This window comes from Helianthus annuus, chromosome 9, assembly GCF_002127325.2.
Source record: "Helianthus annuus cultivar XRQ/B chromosome 9, HanXRQr2.0-SUNRISE, whole genome shotgun sequence".
Lineage (NCBI taxonomy): Eukaryota > Viridiplantae > Streptophyta > Magnoliopsida > Asterales > Asteraceae > Helianthus > Helianthus annuus.
In genome coordinates, this window is record NC_035441.2 from 38,037,029 (window position 1) to 38,058,828 (window position 21,800).

The window sequence follows — 21,800 nt, forward strand, 5'->3', positions numbered from 1 at the left end:
TAACTTTTGCATACGCGTTTCTGGAATAGTCCCTGACATGGATAGGGTCAATTTTCTCAGTTACGTGAGTGTGAAATGACGTAAATACCCTTACCATTAAATTAATAACTAAGAAGTTAGAAGAAATATAATTAATATTTAAAAATTTATGTAAATCCATCACCTACCCCACCCACTCCATCTTCCCCACTCTTCACCACCATCATCTCCACCTTTCACCACAACCACCTTTCACTACCATAACGCCTCCACCACCTCACCCTACCGGAAAAATGGCACCACCATACCACCGCTCACTCTTAACCATGGCTATAACATCACCACTCTTCACCACCACCAATATAAATTGCAAAGAACCACACAAAATTAATTCATTTTGGCTTTGACCTATTGATATTTTGTTGACTTTTTTCTAATACCAACTCTCGTGGATTAAACTAAATGGATTTTATAAATTTTGAAATATAATACGTTTTCATGCTTATTTTTAGAAATGAGTCTGGTCAAATATAATACGTTTCCGAGCTTATTGTTATATATGTTTTCAGTTGTCTTATGTTTTGAAATAAATTTTGTTCGAAAACAAGTCAGATCAAATATAAGATGTTTTCAATACACCGTATAAATTCAAGCTATTTTACGTTTTGACGTCGCCGCAACACGCTGTACCATTCTTTAACTTAAAAAAATATGTTTTCTTACGTGCGATATAAATTTTAGTTGATTTACGTTTCGAAGTAAATTTCTCTCGCATATAAGACAGGTCAAATATAATGCGTTTTCGTGCTTATTTTTATGTATGTTTTCAGTTGTTCAATGTTTTGACGTAAATTTTGTTTAAAAACGAGTCAGATCAAATATAATACGTTTTCATTAGACGGTATGAATTCGAGTTACCTTATGTTTTGATGGTGCTATAACGCGCATAGATATTTACAAGTTATTAAACAAGGAAAAGATACATAAAATCATCAGTGAACTCCCAATGCTACTACGCACTCTCTTGTTTGTTCCCTATTCGGTGTTATACTATTGTATTAAGAGCATTCACATCCACTCCATATTTTCACCCTAAATTACACTAAAAACATTATATTTTTCTCTCTCCTTTTCAATTAAATAATATTCTTTTATACCTTTATTATTACCTTTTTTCTCTTTTCCACTCACAATTACTTTCAAAATATATTAAAAAATTATAGGGGGTGAACAGGGTCCCCAAAATATATAGATGAACAGTAACATTTTCTTTCTACTCCACTCACAACCACTCTTTATACTCTTTATATTATAAAAACTCTACACACATAATTTGATGGCATGGATTTGAATGGTCTTAAGTCAAAATTTGTATTCTAGAACCCTATCCGTATACTAACTCATATAATGGATTTATTGTGTTACATATGAAGCCTAATGTGGCTGGATGACCCAATGGTCATTTGCATATGACCGACCAAGTTAGGGTCTAACATCGAAATGGCAATGGATCAAAAATAGGTACTATTTGGTAAGCGATTTTGTTGATTCGCACTCAAATTTGCATCTTTTATATAGAAACTATCATGTTTCATATGAAATAAACAAGTTTTGTAATTACTTACAAAAATAAACTAATTCCATAGAATAAATGACATTCCGTATGCTCAACCTACACTTTAGGCGACTTCCAACCCATTTGACCGTTACCCGCAAAACTTCAGTAATACAGCCATGTATGTTTGTAGCCTTGATGAACAATGTCAAAAATAGCTTTGACATGAGCTCTTCAATTAGAGAGAACCACTTTTACGGACACTCCTAAATCTCACACACCCTCTTAACAACATATTCAAATGATCAGAAATGAATAAGAAACCCAATATCATAATCAAATTAATACACAACAGCAGCCAGTACAAAGAGTCGTGCAGCAGACACTAAATATTTGACGATAACAAAATTGTCCAAATCAGGGTTATAAATAAAATCAGCAACGAACAACGAAATATACATCCGCATAAACACAAGATAGTTCCAAGCTTCACACTCATCTAAAAGCAGTCAAAAGCTTAGAGGAACCTGGAAATCTGTGGACCAGCAACCAACCAGACACCATGCTTATGAACAAAGAAGAAAGGAATTGCCTTTGCTGGCAAAGTTACAACCAGTGGCAGTGGCGGAACTAGCCCAAAAATTTAGGGGTATCCCAATTTTTTTATTTTTTAGACCAGAGGTATCCTTTGTATAACGGAGACAAAGTTGCGGGGTATTTTTACACAACGGAAACGGAGTTAAAGGATATTTTTACACTACAGAGACGGGGTTGAGGGGTAGCCCGTGCTACCCCTACTAACTTTGTAAGTCCGCCACTGGTTACAACCTCACGTTTTTTATCAAATCCAATCGTACAATCTCTTACCCAACAGCTAATAAAACATATATGAGTAATCTTCAATGTTGAGAAACTACATGAGTCAGCACTTGCAAATTATGAAAATAAATTAAATTAATTTTTCTCATGCAAAAACAAAATGTTTATATATACGAGGCCACCCGCCAAGATTGATTGACCAACAGCCAAGATGCGAATAATCTCACACCTTGCTCCCATCCACTCTGACAGATTATTATTGAACTTCATCGTCACAGCCTCTTAAGTTAAACAAAATGTTTAATATATGAAGTTGGGGTGTGTACAATAGACAGAGCCTTTAATTAAATAATTGACACTCATCTAAAAGCAGTCAAAAGCTTAGAGGAACCTGGAAATCTGTGGACCAGCAACCAACCAGACACCATGCTTATGAACAAAGAACAAAGGAATTGCCTTTGCTGGCAAAGTTACAACCAGTGGCAGTGGCGGAACTAGCCCAAAAATTTAGGGGTATCCCAATTTTTTTATTTTTTAGACCAGGGGTATCCTTTGTATAACGGAGACAAAGTTGCGGGGTATTTTTACACAACGGAAACGGAGTTAAAGGATATTTTTACACTACAGAGACGGGGTTGAGGGGTAGCCCGTGCTACCCCTACTAACTTTGTAAGTCCGCCACTGGTTACAACCTCACGTTTTTTATCAAATCCAATCGTACAATCTCTTACCCAACAACTAATAAAACATATATGAGTAATCTTCAATGTTGAGAAACTACATGAGTCAGCACTTGCAAATTATGAAAATAAATTAAATTAATTTTTCTCATGCAAAAACAAAATGTTTATATATACGAGGCTCAGGGGCTGTTTGGTAGTCTCTTAATGACCATTCAGATGCTACCTCTTAATGGTTTAAAACCTCTGAATGAATAAGAGGTAACCTCAAGTCTGAATGGTTAAGAGGTAACCTCTGAATGGTAAATCATCACATGTCACATTCTTCTACCTTCTCATTGTAAAATTATTAATGGTTCCATTAAGAGGTAGCCTCTTAATGACCATTCAGAGGCTACCAAACAGCCCCTCAGATAATGGAGCAAAGAAGGATAAACCCGCCAAGATTGATTGACCAACAGCCAAGATGCGAATAATCTCACACCTTGCTCCCATCCACTCTGACAGATTATTATTGAACTTCATCGTCACAGCCTCTTAAGTTAAACAAAATGTTTAATATATGAAGTTGGGGTGTGTACAATAGACAGAGCCTTTAATTAAATAATTGACTGGACAAAAGTGAGATGATGGTTGCATGTTTGATTTCAGTAATTAACTCTATTGATTCATATCAGAGCTGCAGCAAATTGATAGAACACAGAAGGGGTTGTTGAAATTATGAAGAGAATCGTCGGCCAACAAGACTAATCTTGACTCAATAAAGTCAAAATTGAACTTCAGAGGAGGGCAATCATCTCCTCTATGATGACCTCATCATCTCACTCCAGTGGAATTTGTTTACATTTGAAACCCTAATTTCTGCCCTCATTATTTTTCATATTCATGTTCTTTTGTGGGTCTCACTTGGAGCAGCCTTTCTATCCTTAGAATTAGAGGTAAGGTGTGCCTACATCCATAGTTGTTAAAGGCGTTAGGCGCAAGGCGCAAAAGAAGCACGGGCCTGAGAATAAAAAACGTACCACAAAAAAAAACTTAAAATATTTTTATATAATAAAAAATTAATAGTATTCTTCAAATAAAATAAACTAAAGCTATTATATAACATTTAATATCGTCTGTTTAGTAACAAAAGTTATGAAATGCTAGTTTATTAGTGTAGAAAAGTAGTTTGGTTAGATAAAAGTAGAAATCTAGCTAGAATCTTGCCAGAATTTAGAGAATTTGGCCGAAAACTCTCAAGAATCTAGGAATCTCGCCAGAATTTGTGCATGAACCATCACCTGGAGAATTAAACCGCAATTGCCTTGACTTAAGGCGCAATTGCCTCGCCTAGCTGGGAAATTAGCCTAGGCGCAAGAGGCGATGACTTTTAACAACTATGCCTACATCCCACCATCCTCAACCATACCAATAGCTTTGTTATTTGTGGAATTTTACTGGGCATGATTGATTGATTGATTGAAGTTACTTTGTAGGCAGGGTGTTTTAGAGTAAATTAAAAATCAGGTCCTTGGACCTATTACTTAATAGGCACTTTCATCTTAAAACTTTTAGTTCTTCCAAATTTTAGTTGAAAATATTTAGTGTATGGAGATGTGGTCTCCCTTATTAAGATCGAAAAGTGATTAAAAATATTAAGTTGATGGATATATGATCTCCCTTATTAAGAGCGAAAACTGAAATATACTCAAATAAAAGTAAAAAGTTAATTGTTTTTTATATGCGCAAAATGCAACATATAAATTATATTAAATATGGCATAAAACTAACCCTTTTTTTAGTACTAATGTTGGAAAAAGTGTGTTTTTGTCTTCCTTTTGTATTTTCAGGATTAAATGAGCTCAAATTAACAAAAGAAGCAAAAAGACAGCAAAATCTAACATAAATACAAGAAAAGGAACAAAAGTGGAATGCCCGACCCCTCAACAGCATCTTCCCAAGCAAAACCAAGGACACAGAAGACTGAACACACCCCGTGCTCAGCGAGCACGGGGCCGTGCCCAAGAAGCAGCAGAATAGATAAACCTTTAGAAGCTTCTATTCCCCACCACGGGGCCGTGCCCAGTGGACACGGAGGCGTGGTCAGACTCCAGTGGACACGGAGGCGTGGTCAGACAAGGATGGAGACGGGGCTGTGCCCGAGCTTCTGTTCAGCCTATAAATAGGAGTGCTTGGAGACATTTCAACTCATCCCTTGGCACACCACCTCTCTCACACTTCACCCACCACCCACCACCACCATAACACCATCATCCACCACCATCATCCATTGTTCATCATAGAGTGTGTGAGTCGTCTCGGGATCCAAAAATGATCGTAAGAGTTCTTGATAATCAAAGGCCATGTTTGCCTAAGTCTCTTACATCACTTGGTGAAGACAAGTGTTTAGTGTAATACTTTTTATTTTTAATCTTTTGCACTTTTTAATTGGTTTTGTATTAATGACTTTAATTACTAGTTTCTTATGTTGAATGTGATTCTTCCTTATCGTTTAAAATAAAAGATTTTCACCATTCATATCTCCACGGTCTATATGGAGGTATGTTGGCTACCTGGTCGGGGGTTAAGGGAACGGTTTGGTAAGAGTCTTGCCGTTGTTCAGCATTTAGAGATCCTGTAAGGGACCTGGGTTAAATTTAGTAGGACCTCCTTCAATACCCAAAGGTATTGGATGGCGGGAATCCAAACTCTTTGATCCCCTCATAAGTTAAACTACTATTAAAACTTTAACCCAGCTATTTAGGACTGTATCCCTGCTGACTCAGACTACTTAGCTGAGGGTAATGTCGCCTTCAAAAGAGGGGCCTACCACATTATGCATTAATAACTTAATTAATTATCTTTCAATAATCCGACCCTTTAGGATTGTATCCTTGTTGACTCAAACTACTGGGTTGAGGGTAACGTCGCCTTCAAAAGAGGGGCCTACTACAATAACTAAGATAATCTCTTAAACAAGTGCAAAAGTGCGAAAATAATCAAAGGTTACACTAACACACGAGTCGGATCCAAGTGATTCATCTTGTCTATCTGTTTTTTTTTATTTTTATTTTCAGCATTTTAGTTAGTTTTATTTTCTTAGTTTAAAATCTTTTTCTAACATTTTGATTTGATTAGACGTTGAGGATAAACCAGTACTAAAAGCTCTTGTGTCCTTGGACGACCTCGGTATCTTACCAACACTATACTACCTCCACGATGGGTACACTTGCCCATATGCGTGTTTAATGTTAGTAAATATCGTGTTTTATAAATTTAAAACTTGGCTAAAAGTGTAAAAAGGGCTTAAAATATACATCTAAAATATATAACACCTTGCACACATCAAGTTTTTGGCGTCGTTGCCGGGGACACAAGGATTTTAAGAAAGCTTAAAATCGACGGCCTAATCAGTTTTTCAAAACCTTTTTAAAACGCGCGCACATTTTTCTGCATTTTAGTTTAGTTTGCATTTACAGTAGCCTGAACACGGGGCCGTGCTGCATATTTTTAGTTAGATACCCAGATACAGAGTCTGAACACGGGGCCGTGCTCACTGAAAACGCCCCCGTGCTCAACGAGACCAGTAACTTTAATTAAAACACACTCAGATACAGACCCTGAACACGGGGCCGTGTTCACCAGACACGGGGCCGTGTCCAGCCTCTGTTTCCGTCTTTATTCTTGTTTTCTGGTCCCGAGACTCAGTTGTGGTCTGTTGAGTGATCCCTATGGATCAATACTTAGGAGGCTACAACTACACCTATGAGGAGGATGATTATATGAGAGAATATTGCACTAATTGTGGAAACCCGCACTCAGTACAATGTTGTAACTTATTTCAACCATCCACTTCATACAACTATTATGAGGAGCCCAGGTATGAGCCATCAACTTCATACACATCCTATGAAGACCAAAGGTATGAACCTAGCCCTTCATATTCATATTTTGATGAACCAAGGTATGAACCTTCATACTCATACTTTGAGGAGTCAAGATATGAGCCACCACCTTCATATACTTATTATGAGGAACCATGGTGTGAACAACCCACCTCATATGAGTACTATGAAGAACAAAATTACGACCCTTATCCATCATATGCTTACAATGAAGGACAATGGTGTGAACCATCTACTTCATATGGGTACTATGAGGAACCAAGGATCGAACAACCGGATTCAAGCTTTGAGGATCCCGATCCTTACTCTATCACCGACATAGCCGAGAGGATAGTAGAAAAACTTAAAACTATCGAACGTTACATAAAAGAATCTCACGCAAGGGAAGAGGAGTCCCACGCAAGAGAAGAATTAAATAAAGAAACAATAGTCGAAGAGTTAAAAATGGAAGAACAAACAAGTGAAAAACCGACACATGAGTTAAACAACGAAAGAGGTGAGGCCGATAACGTTAAAATCCAAGAAGAGTCTAATTTTGAAGAAATTAATCTCTTGTCACCTTCTTTTAGAAACCATTGTTTAGTGTCAACTCATGCTAAGTTTTTAAAGGAACTAAACACTAACGCGAAAATTGAAGAAATGGTAAGTGTTAAGTTAACTAATGGTCAAACTTCACTAATAAAAGAAGACCCTTTTGTAATTAACATTACACCGGTTCCATGTTTTTTTCAAAATTCATTTTTTAGTAATGTCACCATTGATAAAGATCTTTGTGTTAACATAATGCCTAATTACATTTTTGAAAAATTAAGTATTAGTGATTTTCTCCACTTCAAATACCCATTTTTCTATCCAATCGGAAAGTAATAAAATCAATCGGTGTAGTTGAGGACGTCTTGGTTCAAACAAATCAATTGGTTATTCCAACCGATTTCTTCATCCTCGATGACGCTCCTCTAGTGTTGGGAAGACCTTTTGTAAAAACTCATGAAGCTTTGAAAAACCGGAAGTTTAATAATCTACCTCTTCAACTAGGGGCATTCAAAAGGAGCATAGATATTGAGCGTTCAATGAAATATCCTTTTGGCAATAATGTCCCCCTAATTGAAAATGAAGATGAGCCACCCGATACAAGTGAAAAAGTTGACCACTTTGTTGAAGAAGAGGTCGCCATAGAACAAACCTTTAAAGTTCTTAATCTAGATAAGCCCCAAAATCAGAAGTCTCCTAAAGACCCACCTCTTGAGCTCAAAGAACTCCCAAAAGGTTTGGAATATGCTTTTCTAGACAAAGATGGTGGTTCTCCTGTAATTATTTCATCTAAACTAAATAATACAGAAAAAGAAAAATTAATTAAACTTTTAAAAAAACATAAAAATGCGATCGTTTGGAAGCTTGTAGATATAAAAGGAATAAGCCCTTCCATGTGCACGCACAAAATTCTGATGAACGATGATTATAAATCCGTGATACAACCACAAAGGAGAGTAAATCCAAATGTCCAAGAAGTGGTTAAAAACGAGGTCATCAAACTGCTTGACGCCGGACTTATTTATCCTATCTCCGATAGTCCATGGGTAAGTCCAGTCCAAGTAGTCCCAAAGACGGGAGGTATGACGGTAATAACTAATGAAAATAATGAATTAATACCAACGAGAACCGTCACAGGATGGAGAGTATGTATAGATTACAGACGATTAAATGAAGCAACAAGGAAGGATCACTTTCCTTTGCCCTTCATTGATCAAATGTTAGAACGACTACCCGGTCATAAATTTTACTGTTTCTTGGATGGTTTTTCAGGTTACTTTCAAATTCTAATAGCACCTGAAGACCAAGAAAAGACAACTTTCACATGCCCCTATGGAACTTTTGCTTATCGTCGCATGCCATTCGGTCTATGTAATGCCCCCGCAACTTTCCAACGTTGCATGGTGGCCATTTTCCATGACATGATAGAAAAGACAATGGAAGTCTTCATGGATGACTTTTCTATCTTTGGAGATTCATACGACCAATGCCTCGATAACCTCGAACGAATGCTATCCCGACGTGAGGAAACTAACCTCGCCCTTAACTGGGAAAAATGTCATTTCATGGTAACAGAGGGAATGGTAATCGGTCATAAGATCTTGAGCGAAGGAATGGAAGTTGATCGAGCAAAGATTGACACAATTTCTCGATTACCTCCACCATCCTCCGTTAGAGCAATCAGAAGTTTCTTAGGGCATGCCGGATTCTACAGACGGCTTATCAAAGACTTTTCAAAAATTTCAAGACCTCTAACAAAATTACTTGAAAAAGATGCGCCTTTCATCTTTGACAAGGATTGCAATCAAGCATTTCTAACTCTCAAGGAAATGCTGGTCAATGCACCTATCATGATAGCGCCCGATTGGAAACTACCTTTTGAAATCATGTGTGATGCAAGTGACTTTGCTGTTGGAGCAGTCTTTGGACAGAGAAAAGAAAAGCATTTCCACCCAATTTATTATGCTAGTAAAACACTTAATGATGCACAAGAGAATTACACAACTACTGAAAAAGAATTACTAGCTGTGGTATTTGCTTTTGATAAATTCCGTTCTTACCTTGTTCTTTCTAAAACTGTAGTCTATACTGATCATGCAACTATCCGATACCTCCTCAAGAAACAAGATGCCAAACCCCGTTTGATCAGATGGATTCTACTCCTCCAAGAATTTGATATTGAAATCAAAGACAAAAGAGGAGCAGAAAACACATCAGCAGATCATCTTTCGCGCCTAGAAGACCCAGCTTTAGAGGCAACCAGGGACGAACAAATCAACGAAAAATTCCCAATAGAGTCCCTAGAAATGGTGGAATACAGACAAGAACCATGGTATGCCGACTATGCTAATTACTTAGCTAGCGGTATAGTCACCAAGGGATGGCCACATCACCAAAGAAAGAAGTTCTTTGCTGATGTAAAGCATTACTTTTGGGAAGACCCTTATCTTTTCAAAATGTGTGCTGATGAACTCATCCGAAGGTGCGTACATGGGAACGAAGCAAGAAGGATACTCCGCCATTGTCATGAAGGTCCATACGGAGGACATCATGGTGCCGCCAGTACAACACGGAAGGTATTTGATTCAGGATTTTATTGGCCGACCATTTACAAAGATGCGAAAAATCTTGTCAAGACATGTGATGCTTGCCAAAGAACAGGTAATATTTCTTCCAAAAATGAAATGCCACAAAATGGCATTCTTGTTTGTGAAATTTTTGATGTGTGGGGACCCGATTTCATGGGACCTTTCCCACCGTCAAAAGGAAACAAATATATACTTGTGGCAGTTGATTACTTGTCTAAATGAGCCGAGGCCGAAGCCCTTCCAACAAATGATGGAAGAGTTGTGGTAAAATTTCTGAAAAAATTATTCTCTCGTTTTGGAACACCTAAAGCATTAATAAGTGATAGAGGTACACATTTTTGTAACCATCAACTCGAAAAAATCTTAACAAGATATGGGGTCTATCATCGGGTCTCAACAGCATATCACCCTCAAACAAACGGACAAGCCAAAGTGACTAATAGAGGTTTAAAACAAATACTTGAAAAAACCGTAGGATTAAATAAAAAGAAAGGGGCCGATAAATTAGATGATGCGTTATGGGCATTTCGTACTGCTTATAAAACCACTATAGGCACAACCCCATATAAGCTCATCTATGGAAAAAGTTGCCATTTGCCGGTAGAAATAGCTCACAAAGCCTACTGGGCAATAAAAAATGTAAACTTAGATCTAGATATTGCAGGTAAAAATCGATTTTGTCAAATAAATGAATTAGACGAACTAAGGAATTATGCATACTCTAACTCGGAAATTTATAAGGAAAGAATGAAAAACTTACACGACAAATACATTAAACCTAATGAATTTCGAGAAGGAGATCAGGTTCTGTTGTTTAATTCACGACTTTGATTATTTCCAGGTAAACTAAAATCTAGGTGGTCAGGACCTTTTTCCATCACCCATATTTTTCCTCACGGTGCAGTAGAAATTAAATCTCGAAATGGAATCCCATTAAAGTTAATGGCCAACGGCTAAAACTCTATCAAGGATCCATTGAGGATGAAGAGGAAGAAATCTCGCTCCAAAAGGTTGACGACTAAAGGCATCAACATCATACCTGGTAAGTTACGAACAAGCGGGTAAGCATCGAAACCGGTAAGTCTTCGAACCAAGTTTCTGGGAAAACAGGACACTCACACGTGCACTTAAAAAAAAATTAAAACTTTGCTCGGCATGGGGCCGTGTCCGCTGGACATGGGGCCGTGTCCGCGCAACTGTCGGGATAAAAACCCCCTTTTCACAAACAGTTTCATTCCACGCGCCCCGTTTCCCCGAAAAACGCTCTGGTCCAGGCGATTTTCCGCAGATTTTCGACGTCTCCTCTCACTCTAACAACATCAAGGTATGATTCTATCATCATTACTAGTTAGATTAGTTACTTGCATGTCGTAAAAACATCAAAAATTTGGGGAAAAATCTAGGGTTCTTGAAGTTCATCCGGATCAAACCTCAAATTTTTGTTTTCATCTGTTAGCATTAGTTTAGATTAGTATAATAGGAAGTAAATACACTTATATTGTTGATAGATTTGCCCAATTTCTCATGAAAACCCCAAACCCTTGTTTTTGAACCGAAAAAGATAAAATCGAAGGGGTAAACGGTTTGTTTGGGAAAAAAGGCACTTGTGGTTTTATTTTCGGGGGAAACCGCACCTACTTGGCTAAAAATTTTCAGATTTTCAGGACCGGAACGAAAAATGCAATTTTTGAGTAACAGGAGCCTGGACACGGGGTCGTGCCCGCTGAGCACGGGGCCGTGTCCAGCTCACTGTTTGCAGTTTTTTTCCGAAAATTCCACTGTTTCGTGCTAACTTTTGGTGTATTCTTTCAGATGTCGAAGAAGTTTACGAGATTCAACGCTAATGAGCTCGATGCTAGGGCCAGATATGATACGCTTCAAACAAGACCCGAGGAATACCCAAGGCAAGCATGCACGGACCTGTTACTCATGGTGAACCAACTTGACCGCTTCAACAACCTCGTTACCGGCCCGCTCAGGGTTGCTTTGACCACTCAACTCCGATCGGTACACGAGTGCACTTTGGAGTTCTACAGTACCTTCACCTTCACTTCAAGGTGTGACCCGTTCGACAATGAAGGGGTTGCATTCCGATGTGGTGGGACAAGGTATTCGATCTCTATGGCGCAATTCGGGGCAATAGTGGGGCTGTATTCAGAGGAAGATGCGGGAAATGAGGAAAATACCGGGGGAATGCGTGAGATTGATGAGAATGAACGCCAGTTGCATGGGCTCAGATTGGTGATGGGTTTTACAATCCGAGCAGTACTAAGAGCACTAAGCTCAGGGATCCGCTCTATCGCTACATTCACAGGCTCCTTACTTACTCTCTTAATCAGAGACATGACAGCAGCGGCGTTGTTGGGTTGAGAGATTTGGTAGTCCTACACTGCATTCACACCCGAAGAGCCCTCGATGTTCCATTCCTCCTACTCCGGAACATGCATCTGAACCGGCTTGCTCATGCACCAACCCCTATCTTCTATGGGGGATGGGTGTACCGCCTCTTCAAGCACTTCACGAACATCCCTAGGTCCTTCCAGAGAAGCCCGTGGTCGGGACGGGTAGATGTGCACATTTATCATGCTATGAACCTAATCTATGAGGCAGAAGATGGGTCGGTAAGCTTTCAGAGAATGCAAGGCCATGCATGGAACCCACAAGAGGAACTAGTCCTTCACGCTCCACCTCCCCAGTACCAGTACCAACCCCATGGTGATCCGGGCCAATCCTCCTCACAAGGGGGTGGTTTTCCTAACTTTCAAAGTTTACATGATCTTTTGCAGGAAAACCTTATGTGCACCAGGAACACCTACAACCTTGCCAACAACACATACCACCGGGTCGGGGCCATTGAAAGAAACATCACCGATATCCAAGATGACATCGGAAGCATCGGGGAGTATATGGCGGGTCATAGGGGAGGAGGTGATGACAGTGATGAAGACATGGACTAGGAGGGTGAAGAAGGAGTAGGAGTGGACGGTTGGTGAGCCCACAGGTTAATTTCCCTTTCTATCAGACAATTTCCGGCCTGCGTGCCGAAGTGTTGAACAATTTACTTTCCCTAACTCTTTTTATTTTCTGCTTTTGTTTTTACTTTTAACTTGATGGTTTGATGTTTGACTTGGTAATTTAGGACGTTTGGTATTGTTTGGTGTGGTATTTATTGATAGAACAGGTACAAACGGGGCTTAGAGTACTAAACATTAGTACTACTAAAGCCAGGACAGGAAAACCGAAGAAAGAAACCTATTTTTCAGCCTTGCAGACTGTCCACACGGGGTCGTGTCCAGCCGACACGCCTCCGTGCCCACCTCCCAGACCTGCTGTTTGTTTAGTTTTCTGCAGATTTTTACTAAACATGGGGTCGTGCCCAGCCAACACGCCCCCGTGTCCAACTTCTGTAAGTTTTCGTTACTGGCACCTGAACACGGGGCCGTGTCCAGACTGCCAGTAACATAAAATTTTGCTCTTAACACCATTTTACACATTCAGTCAACCTAAAAACTTATTTTTGAGACACATTGAGGACAATGTGTAATTTAAGTGTGTGGGGGGGGGGGGATGCTATAACCTTGAATTTTGCAATTCCTAATAACAAGCCTTACACAAAACTCTATTGGAACCGCTAATCACCCCAAATTTTTTCCAAAAATTTTCATTTTTTTTACTTGTCTAAGTTTAAGTTGGGAATTCAAGTCTTAATAAGGTTATATTTTTACAAATTTACAACCGATAGCGTCGTGATAAAAAGAACCAACATAAGAAAATTATGAAAAGGCATGACTAACTTAGTTAAAATACGATTATATATACTTGATCACATAAAAACCCTTTTCCCACAAAAGTGAGTTTTGAGACTTTAACGAGCATACAAATATATATATATATATATATATATATATATATATATATATATATATATATATCTTTACACTAAATGCTCATTTTTCGTTTCTTGTGTGAATAGCCGCTTTGTTCATACGACTCTACAACTTGGCACAACAATACATTCCCGGTCCTTACCAACTTAAACCCAAGTAAGTAAATGATGGAGGCATTAGGACTAACCCTTTTTCATTCTACACCATTATTTTTCTTTTTTTTTTTTTACCACCTACCCAAAATCCCCCTAGTTAACCCCTTTGAGCCTAAACCTTTTCATTTCTTAACCCAAAACAACCTTTTTTTTTACCCATCTAAACCTTTTTATTTTATTTTTTTAGTAACAACGTTCGGTTCTCTTATGACCTCCTTAAAAAAAAAATATTTTCGATGAAGCTAAAAAAACAAAATTTATCAAATATCTTTGTTTGAACAACCCATCGAAATAAAATAATAGGAAAAATAAAAAGTCTTTCAAACCAACGTTTGTTACGCCTTTCGCCCTTTTTACTAACCACTAACCCAACCACCCACCTTTAGCTCAAGCCAAAAAAACCCATAAAGTCCTCTTGATATTTACAAAGGTATATAGTTAAAAAGGAGGAGGATTGATTGCTTGGCAAGCTTATGGTAGAAGTAAGTTCCATGCCGCTCTCGAGTGATTCACTAAAAAAATACACATTCGGCCGAGTGTTGAGTGATCTCCCGTAAGGTATGTGAACTTGTATATATATGAGATTTAAAAATGTATGTTATGCCCAAATAAGTAATTTATCTTAAAGAATGTTCTTAATAAATCATACCGAATAGGATTGTAAATAAATAAAAATAAAACCTCAATAAAGAATCTTGGAAATCCCGACACTCTATGACAAGCCCAAAAACCTTCTCTTCTACCCATTCCATTTGGGAGTGAATAAAGCCACATTATAAAGAGTTTTGCTTGAGGACAAGCAAAGATTCAAGTGTGGGGGTATTTGATATGCGCAAAATGCAACATATAAATTATATCAAATGTGGCATAAAACTAACCCTTTTTTAGTACTAATGTTGGAAAAAGTGTGTTTTTGTCTTCCTGTTGTATTTTCAGAATTAAATGAGCTCAAATTAACAAAAGAAGCAAAAAGACAGCAAAATCTAACATAAATACAAGAAAAGGAACAAAAGTGGAATGCCCGACCCCTCAACAGCATCTTCCCAAGCAAAACCAAGGACACAGAAGACTGAACACGCCCCGTGCTCAGCGAGCACGGGGCCGTGCCCAAAAAGCAGCAGAAAAGACAAACCTTTAGAAGCTTGTATTGCCCACCACGGGGCCGTGCCCAGTGGACACGGGGGCATGGTCAGACTCCTACAGGGGCATTTATTGTAATTGCGAATTACAATTAATGAGGAGAGAGACAAGGATGGACACGAGGCCGTGCCCGAGCTTCTGTTCAGCCTATAAATAGGAGTGCTTGGAGACATTTCAACTCATCCCTTGGCACACCACCTCTCTCACACTTCACCCACCACCCACCACCACCATAACACCATCATCCACCACCATCATCCATTGTTCATCATAGAGTGTGTGAGTCATCTCAGGATCCAAGATTGATCATAAGAGTTCTTGACAATCAAAGGCCATGTTTGCCTAAGTCTCTTACATCACTTGGTGAAGACAAGTGTTTAGTGTAATACTTTTTATTTTTAATCTTTTGCACTTTTTAATTGGTTTTGTATTAATGACTTTAATTACTAGTTTCTTATGTTGAAGATGATTCTTCCTTATCGTTTGTCCGTGGTGTCTTGGCATTATTTTACTGTCTATATAAAATAAAAGATTTTCACCATACATATCTCCACGGTCTATATGGAGGTATGTTGGCTACCTGGTCGGGGGTTAAGGGAAAGGTTTGGTAAGAGTCTTGCCGTTGTTCAGCGTTTAGAGATCCTGTAAGGGACCTGGGTCAAATTTAGTAGGACCTCCTTCAATACCCAAAGGTATTGGATGGCGGGGGTCCAAACTCTTTGATCCCCTCATAAGTTAAACTACTATTAAAACTTTAACCCAGCTATTTAGGACTGTATCCCTACTGACTCAGACTACTTAGCTGAGGGTAACGTCGCCTTCAAAAGAGGGGCCTACCACATTATGCATTAATAACTTAATTAATTATCTTTCTATAATCCGACCCTTTAGGATTGTATCCTTGCTGACTCAAACTACTGGATTGAGGGTAACCTCGCCTTCAAAAGAGGGGCCTACTACAATAACTAAGATAATCTCTTAAACAAGTGCAAAAGTGTGAAAATAATCAAAGGTTACACTAACACACGAGTCGGATCCAAGTGATTCATCTTGTCTATCTGTTTTTTTTTTTGTATTTTTATTTTCAGCATTTTAGTTAGTTTTATTTTCTTAGTATAAAATCTTTTTCTAACATTTTGATTTGATTAGACGTTGAGGATAAACCAGTACTAAAAGCTCTTGTGTCCTTGGACGACCTCGGTATCTTACCAACACTATACTACGCCCATGATGGGTGCACTTGCCCATATGTGTGTTTAGTGTTAGTAAATATCGTGTTTTATAAATTTAAAACTTGGCTAAAAGTGTAAAAAGGGCTTAAAATATACATCTAAAATATATAACACCTTGCACACATCAGTTTTTAACGGCAAACTTGGATCACCGATGAATCATTGAATTATCCTCGTGCCACTAGCAGAATCACTTGATATTAGTTTATGATCGTGAGAAATGCAAAAGAAAATAATATAAGAATTTAAATATTTTAAATATATAGTTTCATGATTTACTAGGGTTTTTTCCGTGTGTTGCGCCGTTACATTTGGGAATTTTCAACCTCAATACTTTACACGTTGTGATGAGGAATCAATCGATATTGGTTGACGGTACTTAGACACACTACAACAATCAAATAAAAACCTAAAAAACAAAGTGGTATCATATCAAAAAGGTTATATACATGTGTTTATCTTGTTAGGGGAAAATTTAACCACTAAAAACCCGTATATGAACACGTGTTCGGTTTCTTATTTCTTTTTTATTTGAATTATAACTTATTCACTTAAATACAAACTAAAACAATAAACTCAAAAAATCAATTAATAATGATTAATCTTTGACTTGAATTAAACAACCTAACCAACCAAACTTGTGACAACTGTCAAAAATCCAGGTATCCGTACAATTAATTAATCTTGATTAGTGCTTAATGACTGTATTGAATTACAATTAATTGCTATCTGATTACTGCCTCATACTTACATGTGTATCACATATTGCATAATGTCACATCACTTTTACATACAAACTTTGTCGACCTACGTGATGCACATAGCACGGTTAGCGCAGTTAGCGGATAACTCAGAAAAATGCTGACAATGTCAGTACATAGACAGACAGTGTTTTGAGACCCCGTAAGGGCCAGAGACAAGGTGCAACACTAGTATGGTGTGTAGGAAAGTGAGGATCATAAAACTGCTTCACTATGTGATAGTTTAAGTGCCGGAAAGTGCCTAAAACCCACTAAAAGTGCCGACTTCAGCATATTTCAGCAAATTCAGCAATTTAACAAGCTAGTAACATGCAAGAATATGACTAAATGGTCGTGAAAGCTTTCCTAAGTGTCGGGGATTAAAAGTTTCACAAAAGGGTACTTAAAGATCACTAAATGGAATAGTTTAACACTTTAACGAACCGGTATCTAACCGAACAACCGGACATTACCCGAAACACCAAAATTACACTAGAAACATTGTTTTAATGTTTCTGAGCTAGTTATAATCCCCGAACACCCTAACACACTCTATAACACCCAATACACAAGAACAGTAACTAGTACACTTAAGATCCTAACTAATCATCTAACTAAACATTAAAACCCAACCAAGATACCCCCCCCCCAAGTGAACGGTCACTTAAGTGGCCCCACCATGATCTTCCCATAGTCTTCTCTAGATATTGCTTAAATCTTCCTATATTTGTTTAGATTCTTGTAGTGTACTTACAAAACACATAAACCATTGGATAATAACATTAGATGGATTATAAGAGACATGAGCTCTCACACTTCACCACAACTCACCTCCTCCTCCCTCCTCCCCTCCAATCGGCCGTGAACACACACCAACACCATCATCACTTCCCTTTCATTTTCAATCATTTCCAAGTGCACTCAAGGTGTAAGGAGCCATATTAGAAGGTTTGGTGGTCTTGGATCTTGAAGGACCTCTCCCAATTGCTTTTATCCTCCACATTTGTCATCACCATCTTTTGTGTTCATCCCTAGCCTTTGTGCTAGTTGTAAGACTCTCATAATCCTTATTTACTTCATATGTAGTTGGTTAAAAGATGTAGTATGTTTTTAATCACAAGAACACCAAAGAACATAAACATGAATCATGAACATAATCTTGATGTATGATGAAACTATGTTGTTTAGTGTATGAATGATACTTGCTTGTTATTTACTAGAAATTATGATGTTGATCATCATAAGGAGCTTGCTAGATTGTGATTAAACACATAATCTAGCAAGAGAAATGATGATTATGTGATAAAACAAGATGATCATCCTCATGTGTTAAGCATGAACTTGAAAAATAAAGTGATTCTTGAAAAATAATAAACAAAGTGAGTTAGTAATCTTATGGATCTAAGATTTATGAATGGTTTTTCAAAAGAACCAAGTTCAAAATATGATTTTTAGAAGATCTTGGTTCTTACTTAAATATACACTATTTTTGGTGATAAAACAAGTATAAGAAACTTTGCTTACAAGAAAAATTCAAAAGAATGATTTTTGGAAAAATCATCTAACAAGTTTTAAACACTCAAATCTTTCAAGAAAGAGATTTTTAAAGAAATAAACACACTTTAAAGAGTAACTAAGTCTACTAAACATACTACCAAGTTACTACAAGTTTTTATGAAAACTCAAGTTCATGATTATTATGTAGATAGCTTTGTTTTAGCACTTGGTGATGTGTGTAAAATGCAACATATAAATTATATCAAATAAGGTATAAAACTAACCCTTTTTAAGTACTAATGTTGGAAAAAGAGTGTTTTTGTCTTCCTTTTGTATTTTCAGGATGAAATGAGCTCAAATTCACAAAAGAAGCAAAAAGACAGCTAATTCTAACATAAATACAAGAAAATGAACAAAAGTAGATTGCCCGAACCCTCAACGGCATCCTCCCAAGCAGAGAAGAGAAAACAGAAGACTGAACCGTGTTCAGCCAGCACGGGGCCGTGCCCAAGAAGCAGCAGAAAAGACAAACCTATAGAAGCTTCCATTGCCCACCACGGGGCCGTGTCCAGTGAGCACGGGGGCGTGGCGAAAGTACAGCAGGCGCATTAATTGTAATTGCGAATTACAATTAATGAAGAGAGAGAGTGTCAGATGGGCACGGGGGCGTGTCCAGCGGACACGGGGCCGTGCCCAGCCTTCTGTTCAGCCTATAAATAGGAGTGCTTGGCTTCACTTCAACTCATCCCTTGGCACACCACCTCTCTCACACTTCATCCACCACCTACCACCACCATAACACCATCATCCACCACAATCATCCATTGTCCATCATAGAGTGTGTGAGTCGTCTCGGGATGGAAGATTGATCGTAAGAGTTCTTGACAATCAAGGCCATGTTTGCCTAAGTCTCTTACATCACTTGGTGAAGACAAGTGTTTAGTATAATACTTTTTATTTTTAATCTTTTGCACTTTTTATTTCGTTTTGTATTAATGACTTTAATAACTAATTGGTTATGTTGAAGGTGATCTTTCTTTATCGTTTGTCCGTGGTGTCTTGGCATTATTTTACTGTCTATATAAAATAAAAGATTTTCACCATTCATATCTCCACGGTCTATATGGAGGTATGTTGGCTACCTGGTTGGGGGTTAAGGGAACGGTTTGGTAAGGGTCTTGCCCTTGTTCAGCGTTTAGAGGTCCTGCAAGGGACCTGGGTCAAATTTATTAGGATCTCCTTCAATGCCCATAGGTATTGGATGGCGGGGATCCAAACTCTTTGACCCCCTCATAAGTTAACTACTATTAGTACTATAACTCGGCTATTTAGGACCGTATCCCTGCTGACTCAGACTACTTAGTCGAGGGTAACGTCACCGCCAAAAGCGGGGCCTACCATAATTTGCATTAATAACTTAATTAATTATCTTCCAATAATCCAACCCTTTAGGATTGTATCCTTGCTGACTCAAACTACTGGGTTGAGGGTAACGTCGCCTTCAAAAGAGGGGCCTACTACAATAACTAAGGTAATCTCTTAAACAAGTGCAAAAGTGCGGAAATAATCAAAGGTTATACTAATACACGAGTCGGATCCAAGTGATTCATCTTGTCTATCTGTTTTTATTTTATTTTATTTTTCAGCATTTAGTTAGTTTTTATTTTCTTAGTTTAAAACCTTTTCTAACTTTTTGATTTGATTAGAGTTTGAGGATAAACCGGTATTAAAAGCTCTTGTGTCCTTGGACGACCTCGGTATCTTACCAACACTATACTACGTCCACGATGGGTGCACTTGCCCATATGTGTGTTTAGTGTTAGTAAATATCGTGTTTTATAAATTTAAAACTTGGCTAAAAGTGTAAAAAGGGCTTAAAATATACATCTAAATTATATAACACTTCACACGCATCAAGTTTTTGGCGCCGTTGCCGGGGACACAAGGATTTTAAGAAAGTTAGGAATCAACGGCCTAATCATATTTTTATTTTTTATTTTTTTAGGATTTTCTTAGTTTTTCAGCTTCTGCAGAGCTCAGCACGGGCCGTGCCTGGTCGGACACGGGCCGTGCCCAGCATCGTTACTGGCAGTTTTTAGTTTTCCAAGTTACAGAAGGCTGACCACGGGGCTGTGTCGGTGCAACACGGGGTCGTGTCCAACTTTCTAGTAACTGGGATCTGGAAAACAATTACTGTAACTCCGACCACGGGCCGTGTTCACTGAGCACGGGGCCGTGGTGAACCTTCTGACCAACATTCTTTTCTGTTTTTATTGCAGGACTTGGAACCAGACGCCAATCCGATATAGTGTATGAGCTCCAATTCTAATAAGGACATAAAAGAACCTCTAGAAGAACCCGAACGCTTTCTCAGAAAAAGATTAAAAGCTAAAACCAAGAGAAAGTTTCGGGTGATCCACCTCCAATGGCGGACCAACGTACCCTCATGGATTATCTACGACCCACCGTAGGTAACCTAGGCGCCGCTATCAATGCCCCGAATTTTGAAGCTAATAACTTCGAACTTCGGCCGCATTTGATACAAATGCTCCAAAACTCCGCAACCTTCCATGGGCTTGCGGACGAGGATCCCCATCTACATATTAATAATTTCTTAGAAATATGTGATACCTTTCGGATCAATGGAGCATCAAATGACGCCATCCGCCTCCGAATGTTTCCTTTCTCACTAAAAGACCGAGCAAAAGCTTGGCTCAACGCCCTCCCAGCTGGATCGGTAAACACCTGGGATGAACTAGCCCAAAAATTTCTATATAAGTATTTCCCTCCCGCTAAAACGGCTAAATTAATGACTGAAATTAATACATATTCACAAGAGGACGGGGAATCCTTATATGAAACTTGGGAAAGGTTCAAGGAGCTATTACGCAAGTGTCCACATCATGGCCTTGCGATATGGCAACAAGTATCCACTTTCTATAATGGACTGTTGCCACACACAAGGGAGACACTTGATTCTAGCTCCGGGGGACTTTTTGGTAATCGCCGCCCACATGAAATATATAACCAAATTGAGGAAATTGCTCAAACCAATTTTCAATGGCACACTCCCTGAGGCAATAAATCTATTGCCCCGAGCGCCCATAAGG

General features: G+C 38.4%; 1 non-coding gene across 1 annotated transcript; it reads right to left on the minus strand.

The window, feature by feature from the left end:
• Positions 1 to 21,493: 21,493 nt before the first annotated feature.
• On the minus strand, positions 21,494 to 21,600 carry LOC118482339. The gene has a single exon (XR_004868382.1). It is a non-coding gene; the product is annotated as a small nucleolar RNA R71 (small nucleolar RNA).
• Between the last annotated feature and the right edge of the window lie 200 nt (positions 21,601 to 21,800).